Consider the following 7,325-nt stretch of genomic DNA (forward strand, 5'->3'; position numbering starts at 1 on the left):
TGTACAATTTTTGACCATGGCCTTCTGTAAACCTTTCATTCCCCAATATGCTGGAGGCTTTCCTCTAGGTCTTAGAACATTTCATGCATGCCAATGCACTTGGGCTGTCTGTCTGTTATTTCTTGCTTTTGCTCTGACAAGATCCTTGACAGGACCATATCCTTTTCTAATCATGTATTTCCTAGATATCTTTTACTCTACTTCTCACACATAAGTAATCATCATCATATGTTGCAGCCTAGTTTTCACCCATCATGTCTCTCCATTGTTCAACCTTGGGTCTTTGGAAATTGGGGTTTCTTATATTTCTTCATTAAAAGAATATCTGTGTTAAGAAGGTATGTTTTTTTGTGCCAGGAATCAGCTTGAGACCATTGAAGGCAATGTGCAATTTCCCAAATGCAACCTAGTCCGTTTTTGTCTTCCTGTTCAATTCCAGCCCCAACTCATTATTCACTTTTAGTGCCTGTCTAAGATGTTTGAATTGATGGACCAAACCACTTAGCTGCTCACACTCATACAACTTCATATCATGGTCTGAGCAATAGGCATTTTTTATCCATTTGGTGTTTCCTGTGGGTATTGTTAGGCTGATCTCTTTGTAGTGGTCATGAATCTCACTGAGGAGGTCCTAAAGTACTCACTGCTGGCAGTCCTACTATACAGTACCTCCCTTATCAATTCACTATCTCACTCTCCATAGAAGCTCTTCTAAATCTTTTGATCCTTTCTCAAACCTCCCATGGCCCTCCCTTTCCCCACAGTCTTAGCTGAGAACCTTGCCTCATACTTTACAGAAAAAAATGGAGGCAATTCACTTATGAACTCTCTCTTCTCCTGTCTTCCTCATCTTCTATCACTCAGATGCCTTCTGCCACTATCTCCTCCTTCACCCCTGCCTCATATGATGAGATGTCTTTACTCCTTATCAAAGCTAACCTAAATTATTCAAGTGATCCCATTCTGTCCAGTGTCCTCCAACAGATTGCCCCCCATTACATCCCCATTCTTTCACTTATTTTCACTTTCTCCCATTTCATTTCTCCCAAAGGCTCATTTCCTATTGCCTACAGTCATGCCCATGTCTCTCTTATCCTGAAAAAATCCTTACTTGATCCTTCCATCCCCACTATCATCTATATCTCTTCTGCTTTTTTTAGCTAAATTCCTTGAAAAGACAGTCTACAATAGGTGATTCCACTTTCTTTTCTCTCACTCTCTTCTTAACCCCTTACAATCAGGCTTCCACCAAAACTACTCTTTCCAAAGTTACCAGTGATCGCTTAGTTGCCAAATCCAATGACTTTTTCTCAATCCTCATTCTTCTTGACCTCTCTCCAGCCTTTGACACTATTCACTATCTCCTTCATGATATTTTGTTCTTTCTAGGTTTTTGGACACCACTTTCTCCTGGTTCTCTTCCTACTCTGTCTCCTATGCTAGATCCCCTTCCTGATCATGCCTCTAACCCTAAGTGTGGAGGCAGCTAGGTAGCTCAGTGCATAGAGCACTGGGCCTGGAGTTAGGAAGACCTGAGTTCAAATCTAGCCTCAGATACTCAGTAGCTATGTGACCCTGTACAAGTCACTTAACCCCTCATTGCCTAAATCCACTGGAGAAGGAAATGGCAAACCACTCCAATATCTTTGCTAAGAAAACCCCATTGGCATGCTATGGTCCCACAGGGTCATGAAGAGTTGGACACAATACTAACCCTAGGTGTTCTTTAGGATTCTGTCCTGGGACCTCCTGTCTTCTCCCACTATATTATTTCACTTGGTGATTTCAACAACTCTCATGGATTTAATTACCATCTCTATGCTGATGATTCTTTTTTTTTTTTAAACATATTTTCACACTCCATCTCTTCAATTCAGACAAGTTTTCTCTGGCTGTCCCCTCTGCCTGGCACATACTCTCTCTTCTGCTGACTACTGACCTCCATGACTTCCTTTAAGCCCCAACTAAAATCCCACCTTCTACAGGAAGCCTTCTCTAACTCTTCCTCATTCCAATGCCTTCCCTCTGTTAATTATTTCCTATTTATCCTCTGTATAGTTTGTTTTGTATATATTTGCTTGCATGTTGTCTCTACCATTAGGTTGTAAATTCCTTGAGTGTAGGGGCTATTTTTTTTTTGCCTCTTTTCTATCTAGTGATTAGCGCAATGCCTGGCACGTAGTAGGTGCTTACCAAATTTTGATTGATTGGTTGATGAAAGTAGCCAGTGTCCTTGGTAAACATAATTCTTGTTTTAGGCCTAGTCTGATAGTGAGAATCAGAGGCTCGTTGAATATGTATCTCTATGGTTAAGTTTCTTTTCTTTCTTTTCTTTTCTTTTTTTTTTTTTGTTTTTTAGGCAATTGGGGTTAAGTGACTTGCCCAGGGTCACACAGCTAGTAGGTGTCCACCTAGCTGCCCCTATGGTTAAGTTTCTTAAGGAATCTTGTGTGATCTTGATACATACATGGGAAACACTTGTTGAAGGAGTACTCTCTTCCTCTTATTCAGTTCTGGGCCCAGCTCATTATCCATCTGAAGTGTGTGTCTTAGGTATATGTTCTGAGTAACCAACTCCATGGATTACCCATATAACTCTATGTCCTAATGTGAACAGGCATTTTCGTCCATTTGTCTTTTTCTGTGTGGATTGTTAAGCCAATCTCTTTTTAGTGTTCACAAACCTCATTGAAGAGGTTCTGTTATATTCTGGGGCTTTGTGGAGTCAGCACAATGCTATCCACAGACAGGAGCATCTGGGGGGTTTTACCATCTTGGCTCTTCATATACCACTATTTACCATTGTTATCTTTTGTTTTCTTTTCCAAACTTGTCCATGGAGAGGAAGGGGAAGGCAAGAGCCAATGGGAATGCTCTCTCATGATATTCAGGCACAACCTTCCTAAACTCTGTTGGGTGCCTAAGAAGCTATTTTTCTTCCACTTGGGCTCTGCACTGGATATTCTTCTATGATAGTGTCAAACATCCTTGACTCCCTGGTTTATGCCTTGTTCAGTGATGACAAACACAAGATTGTTTATCAAAGCTATTTTGTTGATATATCTAGTAAGAAATCTTGTATGTGGTTTATATGGAAATATGTTTTGCATGACTTCACGTGTGTAATGGATATCATATTGCTTGCCTTCTTAATGGATGGGGGAGGGGCTGGAGGAAGGGAGAGAATTTGAAATTAAAAGGTTTTTAAAAAATGAATGTTAAAACCAAATTTTTAAAAAGTGGAAAAAAGAGAAATCTTATATGGTTTTTACATTTGCATGGAAGACACCTTTTTGGTGGAGAGCCTTAAAGTTTGTTTTGTTCTCCCAGAAATAGATGCTTTTTTATTGTCAAGAAATGATTAACTCAGTACAGTATTGTCTACACCTTTCAGTCAGTTGTCTGATATATGAAGATGTGGTTTGTTAGTTTTCTATCCTGTAGTCTAGCTGTATCCTCCTTCTTTCACTTCCCATAGAAATCATCATCAGCAGCAGCAGCAGCAGCAGCAGCAGCATCAGAATAGCCAACATTTCTATAGGCCATACTAAGTGCCAGTCACTGCACTAAGCCATTTACAATTATCTTATTTCATCCTGTCAGCCTTCAGTGTTCGGTTCAAAAAAAGGCAAACAAAATTAAGTCATATATGTGCTATTTATTCTCTGTAAGCTAGCAGAAACGTACATATATGGGATTGTCAGGGAAACTAAGAATCAAAGAAAGGTTGGTTGAAGGAAATTGTATATCCATAGAGTAAGGAAGTGCACCCCACCCCCTTCTGACTCAGGATGCCTGTATCAGCCAAAATTATAGTTCCATAGAACAAGAGAGTGCCCCCAGAATGTCTGGTTTCTGTCATCCATAAACAAGGGGATGTCATAACAATAATAGAATGTCATAACTGAATAGTGCCCATAAAACAACAAGATAAGAGAAATGCTATTAATCAAGTTAGTGTCCGGTTCAAGGGCCTGGTCCTTATCAGTTATAAACAGAAGAATGCTCCAAGTCAACTTAATTTTGGGGTTCACTCAGAGAGCATTTCAAAAGGGCTCAAGTGGGTCCTACAATCTTCATAACAACCCCAAGAGGTAGGTGCTATTATTATCCCCATTTTACAGATGAGGAAACTGAGGCAAACAGAGGTTAAGTGACTTGACTAGGCTCACACAGCCAGTAAGTGTCTGAGGCCCCATTTAAACTCATCTTCCTGACTTCAGGCCTGGTGCCCTGTCCACAGTGGGATTATAGGTTAATACAGAAACTGAAACTTTTAGTTTATTCTCTGGAAACTTTATTCCCAATGACAGCCTAGCAGAGTTCAAGACAGCGTGTTGCACAGCTTTCTATAATCAGCCCTCTGTGCTGTCAGGCAGTGGTGTTGGGCGGTAGTGTCAAACTCAAATCGAAATGTGAGTCACTAATCCCTACATAAAGATTCAGGTGGACCACATGTTAACTTAGTTTTAAAACGTTTCTTAGTTTTAAATGTAAATTTAAAAATAAATAAAATTATCAGTCTTATTGTATTCTTATTTATTTTGTTAAATATTTCCCAATTACATTTGAATCTGATTCTAGGAGCACTTGGGAGTGTGCCCCTGGGGAGTAATGGCTTTAGGAGAAAACAAGAGCAGAGTTGGAATCTTGCCTCAGACAATCATTAGCTGTATGATCCTGTCCAAGTTATTTATCTTCTCTGAGTAAAGACCATTTGGGTCCTTTTCAACTCGAAGTCTATGATTCTATGACCCCCCTGAAGAGGTATGTGGCAAGATGTTTTTATAACCTCTCTATTCTTCCCACTAGGATATAGTCTTTCCAAACCTTCTCTTCATATGCCTTCTCCTATCCCCTCACAACCAGTAGTCCACAGTGGTTGTTGCTTGTTTATTTTTTTAACATCTCCCCTTTTCCTGTGCATGCAGACTACACCATCATTTCTTCAGAGGAAGGTTGCCTGGGAGATAACTGGAGTGAGTTCCTTGTCCAGGGTTTGGTGATTTGACTGAGGTTGTCTATCTCCCTTTGATTGATACTTGTCATTTCCACAGTTCCACAAGAACAGATGTATCCTGTTGACATGAACATTCCCACCATTCTTTTTGTTCCACTAAGTACTGTATATACATTAGCTTGACCCACAATACAGCATTAATATTATGCATATAACTAACAACGTAACATGTCATGTGGCAAAAACATTCCTTTTTAAATTTTGATTAATAATTTTTTGACACAATACCACCTTCCAGAGGTAGGGAACCTGTAGCCTCGAGGCCACATGTGGCCTTCTAGGTCCTTGGGTACAGCCTTTTGACTGAGTCCGAGGTTTACTGAACAAATCCTTTTATTATTTATGTATTATGTTCTGTGAAGTTTGGATTCCGTCAAAGTTCCCCACCCCTGCTCCAGACTATACTCCCAATTGAATCCCCTACCATGTATAATGAATCTCAGCAAAACAATACAAAAGAATGATGGTGATTGCTAGAGAGTTCTTACAACTGTGTACCATAGTAATTTTCTATTTGTTAAAAGAAAGTGTTAAGTGAAAGTGCTGTGTAAATTAGTATTTAGTTTAGTTCAAAGTGTTTGAGCCTTGTGTTTACACCACAACTTGTCCAATAATTGTTTCTAACTTTTTGTTGTTACAAATAATGCTGCTATTTTCACAGATCCGTCTTTTCTTATTAATAACATCCTCGGGTTATAAAATAGAAAATAAGTTATGTGAAAGGCAGGAACTGCTTCCTTTTTGTCTTTTTGTCCTCAGTTCCTAGGACAGTGCCTGAGACACACATAGTAGGGGCCTAATAAATGCTTGTTGAACTGAACTCAGAGGTTGGTCTCTGGGTCAAAGGATATGGACAAGTTTGTTACTTTTCTTCAGAAAGCATTTTTTAAAGCATTCACTATGTGCCAGGCACTTGGGCTACAAACATAAAAAACGGAGATATTCCTGGCCTGAGGGAATTTTAATTCTACTGGGGGATAATAACATATAACTGGGGGATAAGTAAAGACAAAATAAATACAATTTCATTTAATCATTGACTGGGTGGAACATTAACACCTAGGATTATTGAGAAAAGACTTTGTTAGGAGGTGTTGGTACTTGGGCTGAGACTCCCATACTAGGACACTGAGGTTTGTGACCTCTGGCAAGGCAACACTCCTCATCTTTAAAATGACCTTTGAGGTCCCCCGAAGTTCAGAGCCTGTGATCATATGCTACAGGATTGGTCGTCACCACATTCTGGGATGAGGAATGCTGGCAAAGCTACCCTACATGGAAGCAAACAGAGCAAGTACCTCCTATTTAACACACAATGCCTGAAATGCTATTAGAGATCTAGTCCTTTGATTTTTAAGGTTTTCTAGTTGTCAGGCAAATACTCGTGACTCAAATAACACCTGAAGCCTAGAACAAGGTTCTTACATGTGTGTGATAGACTCCTTTGGTAGTCTGGTCAGCCTATGAACCCTTTCTCATTTAATGCATAAAATATATAAAATTACAAAGGAAATCAACTATACTGAAATGATTATGTGTGTGTATTTAAAACAAGTTCATAGACTTCAGGGTAAGAACACTTGTCCTAGAGGATCATAGGGTCATAGATTACTGGGCAAGTGACTAAGAGGATGGACCAGGTAGTAAATAAATAATAAATAGCTGTCATTTACATAGTGCTTCTTAAAAACCCTATGAGGTAAATACTATGGGTATTTCCATTTTCATAGATGAGAAAACTGAGGCTCAGAGAGGTTAAGTCATTTGCTTGACGTCACACAGTTAGATCTGTGGTGGGATCTGAGAGTCTAGACCTCTTTCCATTACATCATGCCAGGCAGAGGGAAAGTCTGAAGAGCACCAAGGATGGACTTCCCCTGACTTTTCGGTCTTGTCTAGGACAGGCACTGGTGCCACGCTTCCCAGAAGTATCTGCATGGAGCGCTAATAGTGGAATTTCACTCCTCAGTGGGGAAAAGCGCTATGGGCAAAGAGGACTTTCCAATGCCCTTGAAGGTGTGGTAATGGGTTTGTGGGAGGTTAAGAGAAAAGGGGAATGGGCATTGGGTACAAGGCTGACAACAGGGGAGGGGTAGGGGTCAGAAAAGGGGGCCGAAGATGCCTCAGACAAACTTGGGCTACTTCTGGATTTTGTTGGTCAATGTCCAGCTCCATCAGCCCGCCTTTATTCACCACGGGGCCTGACCCCGGGGGTGGGGGGTGGGGGGGTAGTATAGACTACAGAGCATGCGGGGGTGGGGTGGGGTGTGTGTGTGTGTGTGTGTGTGTGTGTGTGTGTGTGTGT

At 40.5% G+C, this 7,325-nt stretch overlaps 1 protein-coding gene across 2 annotated transcripts in view; it reads left to right on the top strand.

The window, feature by feature from the left end:
• Window positions 1-7,325, top strand: part of KRBA1 (KRAB-A domain containing 1) — a 60,384-nt gene that overhangs the window by 8,851 nt on the left and 44,208 nt on the right. The window lies entirely within an intron of this gene.

Source organism: Vombatus ursinus, unplaced genomic scaffold, assembly GCF_900497805.2.
Source record: "Vombatus ursinus unplaced genomic scaffold, bare-nosed wombat genome assembly UNPS02014852.1, whole genome shotgun sequence".
NCBI classification, from domain to species: domain Eukaryota; kingdom Metazoa; phylum Chordata; class Mammalia; order Diprotodontia; family Vombatidae; genus Vombatus; species Vombatus ursinus.